The sequence below is a fragment of the Acinonyx jubatus genome, chromosome F2 (assembly GCF_027475565.1).
Source record: "Acinonyx jubatus isolate Ajub_Pintada_27869175 chromosome F2, VMU_Ajub_asm_v1.0, whole genome shotgun sequence".
In the NCBI taxonomy this organism is placed as follows: Eukaryota; Metazoa; Chordata; class Mammalia; order Carnivora; family Felidae; genus Acinonyx; species Acinonyx jubatus.
In genome coordinates, this window is record NC_069394.1 from 12362714 (window position 1) to 12379319 (window position 16606).

The following is a 16606-nucleotide window of genomic DNA, read 5'->3' on the forward strand; positions in this document are numbered from 1 at the left end:
ACGCATTATGAGATCATGACCTGAGCTGACATCGAGAGGCTAACCGACTGAGCCACCCGGGTGCCCCCATGGTGTGTCACAGGTCTTAACTGAATTGATACCTGCAAAGAATTTTGCACAGAGCTGGGCATATAGTAGCTGCTTAATGAATGTTAGCTATTACTATGTATCTATAGCTCTATTTCTCTCTCTTGGCCCATGATTAAATATCAGTACCCTCTAAAGATTATGCTTAAAAATGTGTTCCACCGTTTTCCAAAAATATTTTTCACAATGTGTTAATCTGGTCTAACACATTCAGTAGAGATGTGCAAGGAAGATCAAATCCAGAAAGGAGAGGTGACTGTGTCAGGGCTACAAGAAGCTGTGGTCTATTGGGAAGAGGAAGGTCTCAGGAAAAGAGGAAAGTTCAGGGGACTTGATTAAGAAGCTACTGGGAAGGGGGAACCGAACGATTAAGAGGTTACTGAAAAGGGGGAACTGAGTTTAGTCCCTGTACCAACACAAGCCTCACCACGTATGAGAGTGCACACATACAACCTCCCCGCCCCCGACATACAAGCTCACTCTCTCTCACACACACATACATAGGCACACATACACCTGCAGACACGTACATATACACTCACCGATTCACACTCAAGCACACACCCACACACCCACACACCCACACCCACTCTCCTAAGGCCAGAGCCTTGGTAAACTTTGTCTCTTCCACCTTATATTCTGTAAGCTTCTAGGCATATCATTCAGCGCTTATCTTGTTTTGGGTGAGGGGGACAATCCCACCAAAGGAGTCTGTGTGCTTAGTGTCCCCTCCCCCACTCTTGGTCAGTCCCCTCACTGACCCATCTGTTGAGCTCTCCCTATACACAGCTATTTACAAGTGTTACCTCCTTTAGTCCAGGTCAGGTAAATAGTAACCACTTGCACCTTTCCTGTAGATGGGGAAACTCAGACTCAAAGTTAAGCCAACTGTCCAAATCTTAGGTGGGCCACACCAGCTTTTAAAAAGAGTTCTGTGTCACTGAAATGTCCATGTTCTACTTCAGGATTAAAAAAAAATTTTTTTTTTCATGTGTATTTATTTTTGAGAGAGGAAGAGAGACAGAGCATGAGCAGGGAAGGAGCAGAGAGAGAGGCAGACACAGAATCCCAATCAGGCTCCAGGCTCTGAGCTGTCGGCACAGAGCCCGGCGCGGGGCTTGAACTCACGAACCATGAAATCATGACATGAGCCGAAGTCAGGAGCTCGACCGACTGAGCCACCCAGGTGCCCCACTATTTCAGGATGCTTTAAACTGAGTTTTCAATCCACTAATTGCTCAAGGATGTTCAATTAAATGGGTATCAACCAGCATCTAAAACAATTGGAACACAACAGAAGAAAAAATACAAGAACGTACCACAGGCGGTAAGAGTAAGTATTGCCTAAATAGGCATGTGCTTGTGTGTTTGGGACAACCATGTGAAATATATTTTGAATGGTAAGTCTCCAGCAGAAAACGTTTGAAAGCTAGCACCCTATTATTCAGTCCAGTCATTCAGCGCTGAGCTTCCTGGGACCCCTCCAGGCAGAATAAATTGCTTCCGTATGTGTGTTCCTGTAGCAGAATGTACGATCCTAGCTTATAACCCTAATCAAATTGCACTTTGGTTTTCTTCCCAAAGGGGGTCCATGTGTGTGTGGATGCCTTTCATCTCCACCACACCGTGCCTAGAGCAGCACCTCGGAGAGATGGACATCAGTGATTGGTTATTGCTTTGGATTTGTTAGAATTGACAACTGAGCTATTTAAATGCTGAATTCTTCTGGTTTTGCCTCTAGATTTCTCTCTTTTACAGCCTAGCCAGAGATCACTTTACTCTTCCTTGGTACCTACAGCAAGAACAGGTTGAAGAAGAAGAAGAAAAAAAAGAGAAGACAAAAGAGAAAGAGAGCAATATTCAAAAATAATGATTTGGACGAGACCCCAAAAAGAAGAGAAACTCAGAACTACTTCCTAAATATACATTTTGATATGAAGGATGTAAGAATTTATTTTAGCCAAATGATCACGGGCCCATCAACTATCAAAAACAAATAATTACGAGCTGAATGTAATAGGTTCTATCCAGAGGAAACACATTTGAACTATTAGCAAGGAGAAATACAATGAGAACCTTCCAGCCCCTCTTCCTGAACTGTGCATTAGCCAGCACATAAAGCCAGGCCAAATACTGTCTCCAGACGCTGGAGAGGGCTTGGCTGTAATTTTTTGTTGTTTATTGTTGTTTTATTGCTCTCCATTTTCGCACGCCTCGGCGGAAGGGAAGCAGAAATGCTGAGTCCTGAGTGTTCGTTCTCATGAGGATAAAGCCACAGCAGACCCTGATAGAACCAGAAATCCCTTGGGCCATATTTTCCCTTGTACCATGTAGGAGGACGAACATGTTTGAGTGACGTCTTCTGAGATGACCAGGCATTCTTAATTCGGAATCGGTGTTGACCAACCAGGGCTTTGGAAAACCAGGGTTTTCTCAGTCAGTTGCTGACAAAATTCACAGGGCTGACATGAATCTGTTGTACAGACCTCTCAGGGAAAGTCACTTCTGAGATCTTCGATTGTATGCTTGGTTATTATTATTATTATTATTATTATTATTATTATTTTACTCTGTTACTCTGTCCACGGTTAGTATTTAAGGACCTCTGATCATTCTCTCCCAGGTCACTTCTGCAAGCCTTGCCAGAACTTGGGGGGGGGGGGCAGCAAACAGGTGGGGCAGAGAACACCATACAGCGGGGGTATGGCTGGGCCGGGGCTGGGGTCCACGCTGTGACCGTGGAAGGGGGTCAGGCACAGAGAAATGGACATTTTGTGAAATATCATGCTACACCTTTACAGAATTCAATAGAATGCAATTTGAGATAACAAAAGTATACAGAAAGCATTGCCACTCAAATCTCAAGTTCTCCATTATTGTAATCCAAGTTAGATCTGTACTATCCTTTGCATATGAGGGGGTCAGAACACAGTCTTCCTTCCATCTTCCACTGCAATTGGCCACTGCCTCTATTCCAGGGTGACCTTTCCCCTCCTTTCTATCTTGTTTCTTAGTTCAGCCTCTACCTCCTTTCATTTGCTTTCCTCACATTCTCTCGACGAAGGATAGTGAGGAGGAAGAGAGTCCTAATGGCCATTGAGAGTGGATTGGTTGACAAATTGTGTGCTAATGAATGTTATGCAATAGTTGAGGCTATTAAAAGGAAGATATTAGATTTATATCTATGAGCCAGCAAAGTGGCCTGTGATGGAATCAGGGAGAAAATTTAAGGCTCAGAATAGTTTTTTTTTTTTAATGTTTATTTATTTTTGAGAGAGAGAGAGAGAGAGAGAGAGAGAGAGAGATCAGGGAAGGACAGAGAGAAGAGGGAGACACAGAAGCAGACTCTAGGCTCCAAGCCATCAGCACAGAGCCTGATGCAGGGCTCAAACTCACGAACCATGAGATCGCGATCCGAGTGGAAGTTGGACACTCAACCAACTGAGCCACCCAGGTATCCCAGAATAGTTGTTTCATATTGTTTCACTGTTATGAAAACAAATGGCCACCCACCTACTTTATTTATTTCTATGTTAGTAGATGTGGGTTTTTTTAAAATATTAAGTATAATGGGAAAGCATATAATCTGGGTATAAATTGTTAAATTTAAATTGTTAAATTGTTAAATCTGTTGTTAAATTTGATGATCCCTGAAGAAGGGATTTGAATGAAAGGAGAGCATAATGGAGTATAGAGTGCCATTGCGAAAGGTATGGGTGTGTATTTAAGTTTAAAAGGGGTAAAAATTGTTTATATGCTAATTTCAACTAAACATAAATATGTTTAGGAAGGAGATGGGAGGTAATATATAAACAATAATAATTGCTGTGCTAAAATGGCAGAATCTGGATGTGTTTTTTTTCCTCCACTTTTGGTTTTATTTCAAAGAGGTCTTACTACTTGTATGATACACTGGTAAGTGATAGAAGATATATAGATGAGAAAGAGGTAGATTTAAGTAAGGACTTAGCCATGCCACCATAGTCCCATGACTGTACTCCTAACATATCTAGGACTCGACTTACCTATTTTGAATATAAGGTAGCAGACCAACCATGGGGGAGGGGAAGGAAAAAAAAAAGAGGTTAGAGAGGGAGAGAGCCAAAGCATAAGAGACTCTTAAAAACTGAGAACAAACTAAGGGTAGATGGGGGGGTGGGAGAGTGGGGAGGGTAGGGAGGGTGGGGAGGGTGGGTGATGGTTATTGAGGAGGACACCTTTTGGGCTGAGTACTGGGTGTTGTATGGAAACCAATTTGACAAGAAATTTGATATTAAAAAAAAGAAAAAGAAATTTGAAAAAGAAATTTAAAAAAATAAATAAATAAATAAACATTAAAAAAAAAAGTAGCAGACCCAAAGATCTCTGTATTTCATTTTCCTGGGGGGTGATCCCTGATGGATGATTACAGTATATCGTAGGTCTTAGCTAGCTAATTCTGAACCAATTCTGCATTATACTAAAAGGTGATCCCTACAGATAAGGGAGAAAAAGTAATCGACAGGCTTGCTCATTGCTTTGAAGAAAAGAAAGCTGCACAGAACTTGCATAACATACAGACAAGTCGAATCATTACGTTGGACACCTGAGGCTGATATAATACTATGTGTTGACTTGATTAAAATAAAAAAAATTTAAAAAAAAAGAACATGTGATGTCAACAGCAATAAAAAAGCATAGCATGGAATAGTTAAGGTATTTCAGAGAAACACTAAGGTTAGAGTTGGCATATACACCATTAGTCTCTAAAGAACCTCATCGAACTGATTCGGTCGCACATGCCAGAGGCACAGAGGGACCCTAACTATAATTGTTATTACATTTGTCACAGATTGTGGTAACAGCTCTAACACTTACTTGTAGCCTCAAGATGTTGATAACTGTTGGGAGCTGATGTCGGAGCAATGAAGCCTTTGGGGTCATCTTCAGAAAACATGGATCTCGTTATGCCTCCTACCCGAACTCCCCTAGTCACTCACCTGCTGGAAACTTTCACCATGAAATACAAGGCCCTGTTTACTCTATGTTTACTCTATGTTTACATATGTTTACTCTATGACCCCAGTATTCAATGATGTGAAAGTTACAGTGAACTTCTCGTGGTTCCTCCACCCATCATGCTCTGTCAAGCAAGCCCGGGTGCTTCTGCATATATCACTCACTCAGCCCAGACAGCCTTTCGCATTCTTTATACAACTGGCAAATTTCCACCCTTCAATAAACAGGAAGACCGTAATGCAGACAGTCAACTTTCTACTTACTCTTGCATACCTGATGAAATGTAACCTTGTCTTTAAACCCTTTCCTGAACCCATCCTTCCCTCTGCTCCCCGCAGGTGCTCGCTGCCACGGCTGTGCAATTGCCTCCTTACTTCATGTCTTTATTTTAGCATTTTGTCACTGAACTAGTATTGCCTGTTTCTTCCACTTTATTGAAAGTTCCTGAAGGGACGAGACTATCGTTCTTTGTGTTCTCAATTCTAGATACGTGCCTAACACATCCTAGGGACTCAAGAATATGCTTTCAAGCGAGCATACACATACACATATACAGAACATGATTAAATGTATGTATTATGTGATACATACATATAGACACAATTACAGAAAAAAAGCTTTTGCGGAAGTTTTCATATCTGAATGGGTAATCACTGCCTCTCAGAGTGTGTCATGCTTTTCCCCACCCCCACCACTCATCAATCCACAGCATGAAACAATTCTTAGCCATCAAGATTTCCACACAGTTTAATGGCTTTGGCGAGACGTCTTTCATGCCATTGTTACAGCTCATCTTTACCTTCTTTCCATCCAAGATTTAAACAAGAAAACAGGCGCTGCTAGTGTATCAGGGCCCATGACCTCTGCGTCCTGTGATGGCACCCCCCCCCCCAGACCGCATTGTTAGAGCCCTTCTCCCCCTGCACACCAAATCAGTCCCTCAACCAGGCAAAGAAGAGGGGAGCCCTGTTGGACGCCAGATTCAGCTCTTGAATCATTAGCAAGACAAAAAAAAAAAAGGAAAAGAAAGAAAAGAAAGCTGCACAGAACTTGGGACTTCACAGCTAACGCCTCAAAGTAATTGTTCTACAGCATCAGCAATTCAGATCAAGAGTGGAATTATTTCACTTAAATAGAAGATCAAGTAAGATCGGTCTTGGGACAGCCGACTTGAAATTAAACTTGGTAGACAGGGAACGCCCAGTCTTCACCTGGGGGAGCCACGTAGATGCCAAAATAAGATGGTCAAACTTTTGTATACTCCAAGGGACAAAAACAATCGGCATTTTACTGAGATCATTGATTTCCTCTCATTTTAATTTTTTTTTTCAAAAATATGTGCAACACTGAAACCACTGAAGCGCATACATTCTCAACCCTTCTTTGTCCGTGGATATTTTTCTCTTGATTCACATAGTTATTTATTTGTCTCAACTTATCTCAAAAAGAATTTAGGGAGGAGCCCCCGGGGTGGCTCAGTCGGTTGAGCATCTGACTCTTGATTTCAACTCAGGTCATGATCCCAGGATGGTGGGATCAAGCCCTGCCTTGGGCTCCAGGCTGAGCATGGAGCCTGCTTAGGATTCCCTCTCTCCCTGTGCCCCTCTACCCAGCATGCCCACGCATGCCCTCTCTCAAGTAAATAAAAACAAGTTTACTTTTTTTAAAAAAAAAAAGGGATTTGAGGTGGCTTTCTAAAATGTCCATTGTGACATGAGATTGAAAGCAAATGAATAAACATAGATGGGGAGAGGGGAAATGAGAAATAAAGGTAGAAAACACGAAATACCGGAAGTGTAATTCACATACAAAATAGACGTCATGTGATTTCATACAGTTCTGCAGAGTCAGGGTTTCTGAGTCTGACTTTCCTGGTATTCAACATACACAAGTACGTATGGTAAGTGTGCAAATGGCAGTTCTTAGGTAAAAGTGAACCAGTTACCCGGACAAAATTCTAAATACAGAGAAATTTCTCTCATGGTCCTTGTGGAAGCAACCGCACCTGACCCAGGTCTACCTACCATAACACTTTCGTATTAAAAGAAGAAAGATTTTTGCACTCTTTCTTCCCGATCAGGGCTTGGAAAAAAAAACCCTGAGACATAAAAAGGTCATCCCTTCCTAAGTAGTTTATGTGACTCTCTGTGCCTGGTGCTTTTAAAAATCTATATTCTGCCAGAACCACTGTACTGTCCCATTTGGCAAAAGGAAAGAAAAAAAAAAAAGAAAGAAAGAAAATCATGGAGAAAGTAAGCATTCTTTCATTCATTCACTCATTCATTAGAAGGGTAGGTAGGAGCTGCTTCTCCGGAGTTTAAAATATTACACTTTTTTTTTTTTAAACCGATTTCACTCTTCTTCAAATTCAATCATTCTAAGAACGTGAGGACTGTAAGCAAATCTGGAGACTTTGGCAATATCTGGATGGTATTGGGGGGAGCAGTTGACCCTCAAAACCTCTTTCAACTTGAACATCCTCTGATGGTGAATGTTAAAAAGAAATAGTTGGCCAACAGCTGGGTGTGCAGAACAAGGAAGTGTGTCTTGAGGGTGGAATGGAATGGGATGTGCTTTGGACAGAATCATAGTCTGCAGAGCACAAACAGAGGAAAATGCCACGGTTTGGCCCCTTGCCTAATCCATTCCACTCTTTTTACTTTATTTTATTTTATTTTTTTTTTTTTAACGTTTATTCATTTTTGAGACAGAGAGAGACAGCATGAGCGGGGGAGGGTCAGAGAGAGAGGGAGACACAGAATTGGAAGCAGGCTCCAGGCTCTGGGCCATCAGCACAGACCCTGACGCGGGGCTCAAACTCGTGGACTGCGAGATCGTGACCTGAGCTGAAGTTGGACGCTTAACCGACTGAGCCACCCAGGTGCCCCCATTCCACTCTTTTCAATAGCCATCTTGGCAAATTTTTATTATTTTGCCTCAGACACTAAACCTAGGTCTAACATGACAGTGAAAAAATCTAGGCCTTTGGAGTCAGAAAGAACAATACAATAACTACATGACCTCAGCAATTTATTTAACCTCTGCCCGACAATAATATCTATACATCAAATGTCGTGAAGTTTAAACACCAATGACGGCACCTCGTGTTTAATACAATAAGCATTCTCAATAGTGTTTTTTTCTTCCTCTTACAGAAGTTTTTAATCTTATAAGCAACGAAGCTGATATACATTTAAGAGCTTCGTCGTCCAAACGCATCCTCGAAAGCTCCGTACAAGAAGCTAGAGTAAAATGTAAAATTAAGAATACCTGTAAAGGAAGGGAAACTGTGCTTTTTCACAGCAAAAGCGCTTCGTTTTAGCTTCTGGAACTGTAGTCTACGTTAGTTCCTGGAACAGTTTCCTGAGTGAGAAATAAGCCACAGAGACATTTTGACCTGAGCGATATCACTTTCAGCAGAACAAAGATGTTTATGTGCTGTATAGTATTTTGGCATTTGGTGCTGGGAGCAGAGTTTAGAACTTCTGAATATACATGAATGTCCTAACTTCATTTAGCAGCATCTCCTTTGAAAAGGTGAACTTGATATGCTTTTAAATTTCATGCCTTTGGGTCTAGTTAAGATGGCATCCCAAATGGAACACATTTAAAATCTATTCCTTGGGGTGCAAAAGTTGGGCCTTGGTTCCTCTCCTCCTCCTCCTTCTCTTCCTTCTTGTCCTTCTTGCTCTACGTTTTCACATTAAAAGTATTTGCTGATGAAAAACACTTTAGAAGGAGTCTTGTTTAAAGGCAGATGAGTTTTAGAAAGAAAAATTAATAAACAAGAAAAAAACTAAAATTTTAAGGAAAAAAGTCAATCTCATGAGGAATCAAAGACTTCTAAATGAAAGCAATGTCATTTATCAACAACAATGAAATTCGTGAAATTATAAAAATTATAACAGCCAGTACCATCCTCTGTGATGAAACTTGTACATTGCTTAGGTCATTTTGAGCTTTATAGCTCCATGAGTAAAGAGCCAGGAAATGCATATTAAGAGCTAAGAGGCCATTCATATCCCTTGACTCAATAAATGTGAATCTAGAAATTGCTTTTATTCATTTATTTTTTTCAGAGAGTGCCAACCATATACCTAAAACTCTGACAGGCACTTGACCTGAAAAGATTAATACAGTAAAAACTCAAAAAGGATCCATAGTCTGGTGGGGGAACGAAGTTTAAATTTATTAGTTTAGCAGAACGAAATGGCATACATAAGAGATTTTCATTACAGTGTTATTTCTAAGAATAAAAAAAAGTTTGCCTAGGGTGGCTCAGTCACTTGAACGTCCGACTTCGGCTCAGGTCGTGATCTCGCGGTTTGTGAGTTCGATCCAGCCCCGTGTCGGGCTCTGTGCTGACAGCTCGGAGCCTGGAGCCTGTTTCCGATTTGGTGTCTCCTCCTCTCTCTGCCCCGCCCCTGCTCATGTTCTGTCTCTCTGTCTCTCAATAATAAATAAACGTTAAAAAAAAAAAGTTTGCCTACCAAATATCCAACAACATGAGACTAATTAAATCCATCCATTTACTAGAGAATAGAGTATCCAGGTATTAAATATAAATCGGAACAGTGTATAGTGTAGAAATCACCATGAACAAAGTGTTAAGTAACATCGTCACTCATGTAAAACCTATATTTGAATGGAACAAAATGGGGAATATGAAAAATAAAACCTATTTATTAAGGTAGCAAATTTTAAAAATTCAGTATTATTTTATAAGTTAAAATATTGGAAGAGGATAATAATTTTTAACTAAAAGAAAGAAAAACACAACCAAACCAGTGAACAAAAAACGCATTTCTTACCTATTATTTCCTGATCAATACTAATCATAGAGATACACAGAATTGACATGTTCTACAGAGATGTGGAATTTTCTTTTTTTCATATATTTTGTCCGATCTGCAAAATACTGTCTTTTAGGAATTTAGTTTGCTGAAGACCACCTTGAAGGGGGTGCCTGGGTGGCTCAGTCAGTTAACGTCCGGCTTTGGCTCAGGCCACGATCTCATGGGTCGTGGGTTCGAGCCCCACTTGGGGCTCTGTGCTGACAGCTCAGAGCCTGGAGCCTGCTTCAGAGTCTGTCTCCTTCTCTGTCCCTTCCCCCGCTCTCACTCTCTCTTTCTCAAAAAGTGACTAAACATTAAAAAAAAAAATTAGAGATCACCTTGAAAACCCCTTTTTGAAATGTGAGCCTAAAACAGTGCAGGAGCACGGTGAGGAGCCGATAGAAGAGGTTTCACAAACATCCTGGGCCAATCACTTCCTTTCTCGTGTTGCCACCTCAGGAAAATGGGAGTGATTGTGTCTGCCTGATTTTAAATGTGTTTTTTTGGATGGTAACCAACTACAAAATGTAGATTAATATCTTAAAGCCGTTGGGACCCTGGAACAGAAAATACAAAATCTTGCCAACGTATCGTCGGTAACAATACTCTGTCCCACTGTCCCTTAGCAAAGGAACCATAGATATGTGGAAACAGGACATGGAACAAATGGGATCTTAGTGAAGACATATACTTGGTAAGGAACGTGACACCACAGTAGAGACTGCTGGCAACATAAAATCTATAGATCTTCATAGGATAAATGTCAGAGAAAATAAAAATAATGGTAAAGACCAAATATATACTTCCTTTTATTGATAAACTTTTATTGAAAATTATAAGCCCACTCTTATTTCCCACCATACAGCGAGTGCCTTTAGGGACAAGATTATGCCTTTATGTACATTTAATTTACATTGTTTAATTCAATCTCTGCAGCACAGAAGCCCTCCATTCAATGTTTCTTAGAGAAAAAAAAAAATGGAAGGAAGTAAGGGAGAAATGTCAGCGGACAGGAAGTAAGAAAGGAGGGGAGGAGTCAGAATCAACACAGTAAGAAAGCCAGCCTGAAAGAGAGGTAAAAGCGGCATTCTTTATCTGGACTTGATGTACATAGGAAAAGAAGGGCTGCTCAGGTCACGGTGCAGCAGGAGAAGGAAACTGAAATAGCATTTCTGGCCACAGATACAGGAGATGCTGCAGTCTGGGTGGTCAATATCACACTGTAGGGAAAGCTTCAAAGATAGTTGACCTAAAACCCTATGATTTCTCAATTATAGAGCAGGAACGCTCATGAAATTGTCTTCAAAGTGTAAGGAGATCTACAAGTAAGAAGGTTTATCACTGAAATACATTTTCAGAGTATAAAATGGGTCCTTTTTCTTATAACCAGGATACCAATCAGAACCCTTCTAATCTGTGGAATGACTGACTACACACTTTTTTTCCAAACCTCTTTCAATGTGCTTTCCAATATAAATTATCCATTCCACTCAATATCTTTTGATACCTGGCTCAAAACTTGCTTTTTCTATCATCCAGCAATGCCTTCCTCCCACTCCTAAACAGCAAAATAGCCTCATGGCCCCTCGAAACAGCCTGCAGCCACATCCTGAACCTTTTGCTTCGCAGAAAGACCTTTTTTTGTTTTCTGTCATTTGTAGAGGCGCACTCTGCTTGGGACGCCTGATCTCCATTTCCCTTCTTCCTTAGGTATCCAGGGAACTCCTTTTCATTCATCAACAACAATAATCAAGCTGTGTCATGTCCAAAAATACTTCCTCAATTCTGCAGCAAAATATCCCTCTTCCTCTTCTGAGTATCCATAGGGCTTTGCTTAATACATACGCTTTTGAATAAATGGGTAGAGTGATGAATGATAAAAAAATAAAATAGAACAAAGAAGGAAGCCCATCTTTTGTGAAATCACAATCTTGACCATTTTCATAGAGTGAAAATCAATTCTATTAGAAGTATTTTTTTAATTTTTTAAACATTTAGTTATTTTTGAGAGACAGAAACAGTGTGAGCAGGAGAGGGGCAGAGAGAGACGGAGACACAGAATGCGAAACAGGCTCCAAGCTCTGAGCTGTCAGCACAGAGCCCGATGAGGGGCTTGAACTTACAGACTGCAAGATCATGACCTGAGCCCAAGTCGGACGCTTAACCAACTGAGCTACCCAGGTGCTCCTCTATTAGAAGGTTTAATGAGAATATAAATATATCAAACCCAAATTTTTATTTCTTTTATTTCTGGTTGGGAAATTACATGCACTATAATGAGAAACAAAATTTAAATATCACTAACCATAAAGCAATGCATGAACTTTTGGCATCCCTTGCTATCATAAACTAGAACCTATTATACTTGACAGTGACTTCTAGCTCCTCTCCTGTACTTCATCATCAAACACAATACTTTAAAACCCTTTGACAACTCATAATTTTGTTTAAGAAAGGATGGTCATCTTTGCTCCATGCGTGCCCAACATTCTCATTTTTAGATTTATAAACACCAATTAATTAGATCTGGACTTTGGTCCTGGATTCAAGTCATGACCTCACAAGACTATTTGAATGACGTTGGGCAAGTCATATTACTTCTTTACAACCTTAGTTTCTTCTCCTTTTTCAAGTGTGGAAAATAATAGTACTCTTCCCTCCTTTCTATCTTTACAATTTTAGAGATCTATGTGCCCTGCACTGTGTTGAGTGCTGTCCATGTATCAACTCACTTATCCTGGCCAACAACCTTATGAAGTAAGAGCCAGAAAGTACATGGGAAGTGCTTGGCATGTGCCTACATAGAAAGAGCATTCCTTACATGCTGGCAATTGTTAATTTGCATGGATTCTTTTTAATCTAGACTGGAAATCAGCAGTGGTGGGACTTTAACATTTCTGTGGTCTGCATCCTTATTTTCAGGATGAAAGGGCAGCAGAAGGACAAATGGCAGACCATAAAATGAGGGGAGATTTTATTATGGTTTTTGGAAGGATGAACATGGGTAATTCAGTACTTTTAGTAAATGCTATCTCTTCTTTGGCCGACCATGGGTACATATCCTAAACAGATTTTTAAAAGTTGTCCCAAACTATTAATAGAGTACAAGTCAACCCCCAAACTCAATTTGAGTCTTTGGGAGATGAACATCTCATTACAAAAAGCTTGCAATGGATCTTTGGGAAATTCCTGCCTTGATATTTACAACCTCAAACATTGTCATGTTATCTCATTTTTGCTTCTTATTTCCAATTCCACACGACTATTGGGAAGATATGGAAAGTAACAGCTTCCAATCTCATGACTTTGTATATATCAGTTGCCTTCCGACCTTATTCCTGTGATATTTTTTTCACTAGTTTGAATTTTATATTGCACATGGGTTTAGTGACAATCTCTTGCTAAAACTAACAGCCTGCTTCATCAGAGGTAAGTTTCTCACAGACTGCAATAGAACAGTGTGAATCTCTCAAGCCGGTGGGTGGATCTCACCACCTGAATGTTCTGGGACAATGACTTTTACCGGGTAGAAATGTCACACCCACTTCTATAACTTTGTACAGTCTCCATAATCCATGAATCATGGTATTGCTGCATTACTTTTTAGGGGAAATAACTCGGGAAACAGCATATGTTTTGAAAGTTGTTAAAAAGGAAACTGTTGACATAAATATGTATAGGAGAAGATCAACATATGGAAATTTTCATGGTGAGTTTTCCTCTGGAGTAAATGAAAAGGAACGTCAAACCACAAAGAATCGTTTCCCTGAGCTGCTGAGAGTGATAGCAGAAATCTTTAAAAGGCACTTAATGGAATCATATCTGGAAATGGTTGGATCGTAAAAAGGTGTAGCATCCAATTCTCTTTTTGAAATGCTTTGGAAACTTCGACTAAACGTGACTTTGGCCTCCTTGTAGGTGAGACTATTCTGTGAGTCATTTCTCATTTAATGGCTGGTTAAAGATAAGTACAGTCTTCCTGTACCTCCCCACCTGTCTGCTCCCTCCTCACGCTCCAAGTCTAGGCACTCAGATTTCTTCCCTAGAGTGTTCTCTGCTGTCTCTGCCCCATTTGCCCTCATTTCCTAAAACCGAAACTAGATACTTGTAACATGCAATTTACATTTCCTTCAAATAGTATCTTACAGTGTACCATTTTCTACCGCACTACCAGATCCCTTAAAGCAGAGATGAAATCTTATCTTTTTAGGGTCCTCCTCTATGGAGCCTAAACAGATACTGGTAATCATTGGCTTAATAAATTGGGGCGATTTAACTATCAACTCCTTAGTCAGGGCAGAGACTTCTTCAAAATGGAAAGAACTGACATTTTTCAAGCCTTGCTATCAGTCATTATGCTGTTTTGTTTGTTTGTTTGTTTTTTAATTTACGCTACGTATTCCTACCGACAACGTTAGTGTTTGTATCTCCATGTCGTAGCGGAAGACATTGAGACTCAAAAAATGGTGAGTTGCTCACCCAAGAATAAGCTGCTACTAAAGCGAAAGTTTGTCCGACACTAGAATTACCAATATACCTATGGGAAAAAATCAAGCACTAAACATATTTTCTTGGTACCAGGGATAATGCCCCCATAGACAAATGGTGATGACCTGTAAGGAAGTCTTTTCTGGTTCTTCTCACAGGTCAAAGACAAATCTTTCCCCTTTCTGGGGGATAAGGATCTGCCTGCCTTGACTCTCCAGCAGATGCAGATTACCCAAGGTGGGTAGGGATGGGGTAGCAGAAGTTCCCATTCTACTCATCCAAGTGATTCCTGACCTGCACTGGTCCTTCCTTTCATCTCCCAGGGGGTATGAATCTATGAAAACGAAAAGTGGTTCCTTTACAACGGTAGAGTGAAAGTTGTTTAACGAACAGATTTCAGAAATGTTAAAGTGTAGGGGTACCTGGGTGGTTCAGTCGGCTAAGCGTCTGATCCTCAATTTCATCGCAGATCATAATCTCACAGTTCATGAGTTCGAACCCTGCATTGGGCTCCATGTTGGCAGTGTGGAGCCTGCTTGGGATTCTCTCTCTCCTCTTTCTTCCCCTCCTCACCTCTCTCTCTCTCTCTCAAAATAAATAAATAAACTTAAAAAAAAATAAATATTAAAGCATAAAATATATTGTTGCTTGAATCAGTCTGTGTCTTCTACTCTAGCCTTTTTCTTCATTGTTCCCAACAAAGAGTTTTCACCGAAACAGCTCTGACGTGTCCAGAGCCTTCCCTGTGCCAGGCATGGTGTTAAGCATCTAGAAGAAACAGATATAATCAGAGATACTCATGAACCCAAGGAACCCATTAAAGGTAACTGGTGTTGGTGGTACCTGGGTGGCCCAGTCGGTTAAGCATCTGACTCGATTTCAGCATCCTGACGTTGAGCCTCGTGTTGAACTCTGCACTGACAGTGTAGAGCCTACTTGAGCTTCTCTCTTTCTGTCTGTCTGTCTCTCTCTCTGCCCCTTCCCTGCTCGCATTCTCTCTCTTTCAAAATAAATAAATAAAAATTTTTAAACAAGGTAACTGGTGTTGGGAGTTCATGTGGGAACAACCAGTAAGTAATGTACAAATTTAGACCCTATCTACTGCCCTAGCATTCGTGCATAAAGAGTGCTGTGGAGACTCAGAAAGGGGCATCCGTTGATGACTTAAAAGAAGGGGTAGGGGATGCCTGACTGTCTCAGTTGGTGGAGCATGTGACTCTCGATGTTGGGGTTGTGAGTTTGAACACCACATTGGGTACAGAGATTACTTAAAAATAAAGTCTTTTTTTTTAACGTTTATTTATTATTTTTGAAAGACAGAGCATGAGCTGGGGAGGGGCAGAGAGAAGAGGGAGACACAGAATCCCAAAGGGGCTCCAGGCTCCCAGCTGTCAGCACAGAGCTCGGCGCGGGGCTCAAACCCACGAACCGTGAGATCATGACCTGAGCTGAAGTCGGATGCTTGCCTGACTGAGCCACCCAGGTGCCCCAAAAATAAAATCTTAAAAAAAAAAAAAAAGAAAAAGAAGGAGTGGAACTCGAGCTACATTGGAGTAAATGAGATGAGTTTTGATGGCGGAGAATAGGATTGAAAAATGTCCCAAACAGAGAGAAAACATAAACAAAGGTAAAGAGATAGATAGAAAAGCAATGGTTATTTTCAGGGAAATTCAAGTGTGACTAAGGCACAAAGCTGGGTAAGTGGCTGGGGTATATTTCAGGCTAAGGAAGGGGAAACAGAGATCATGCTACAAAGTTTGAACTCTATCTCATAGGTCGCTGATGACTTTTTTTTTTTTTTAAGTAGTAGAAGTTTGATTTGATGACAGTTGAGTTTTAGGAATTGCAGAAATATTGGACACGTAGATTGGGATTGCTCAACAGTAGCATTATTCGGGGCCAGGCAATTCTTTTTTGTGGGGGTCTGTTCTGTGCATCGTAGGGTGTTTTGTAGTATCCCTGGCTTCTTCTTACTAGATCCCAGTAGCACCCCTTCTCCATGTGTGACAATCAGAAATGTCTCCAGACATAACCCAATGTCCCCTAGGGGGCAAAATTGCTCTCAGTTGGGAGGCATTGCTTTATAGTCTTTTTTTGCTATTCATCTGCATATCTCACCCTAAACCTAGCATTGCTAAGCCTTCTACTTGTGCAGCAAAATAAGGGAGTTGGATGAATAACCTCTCAGTACCTACTGA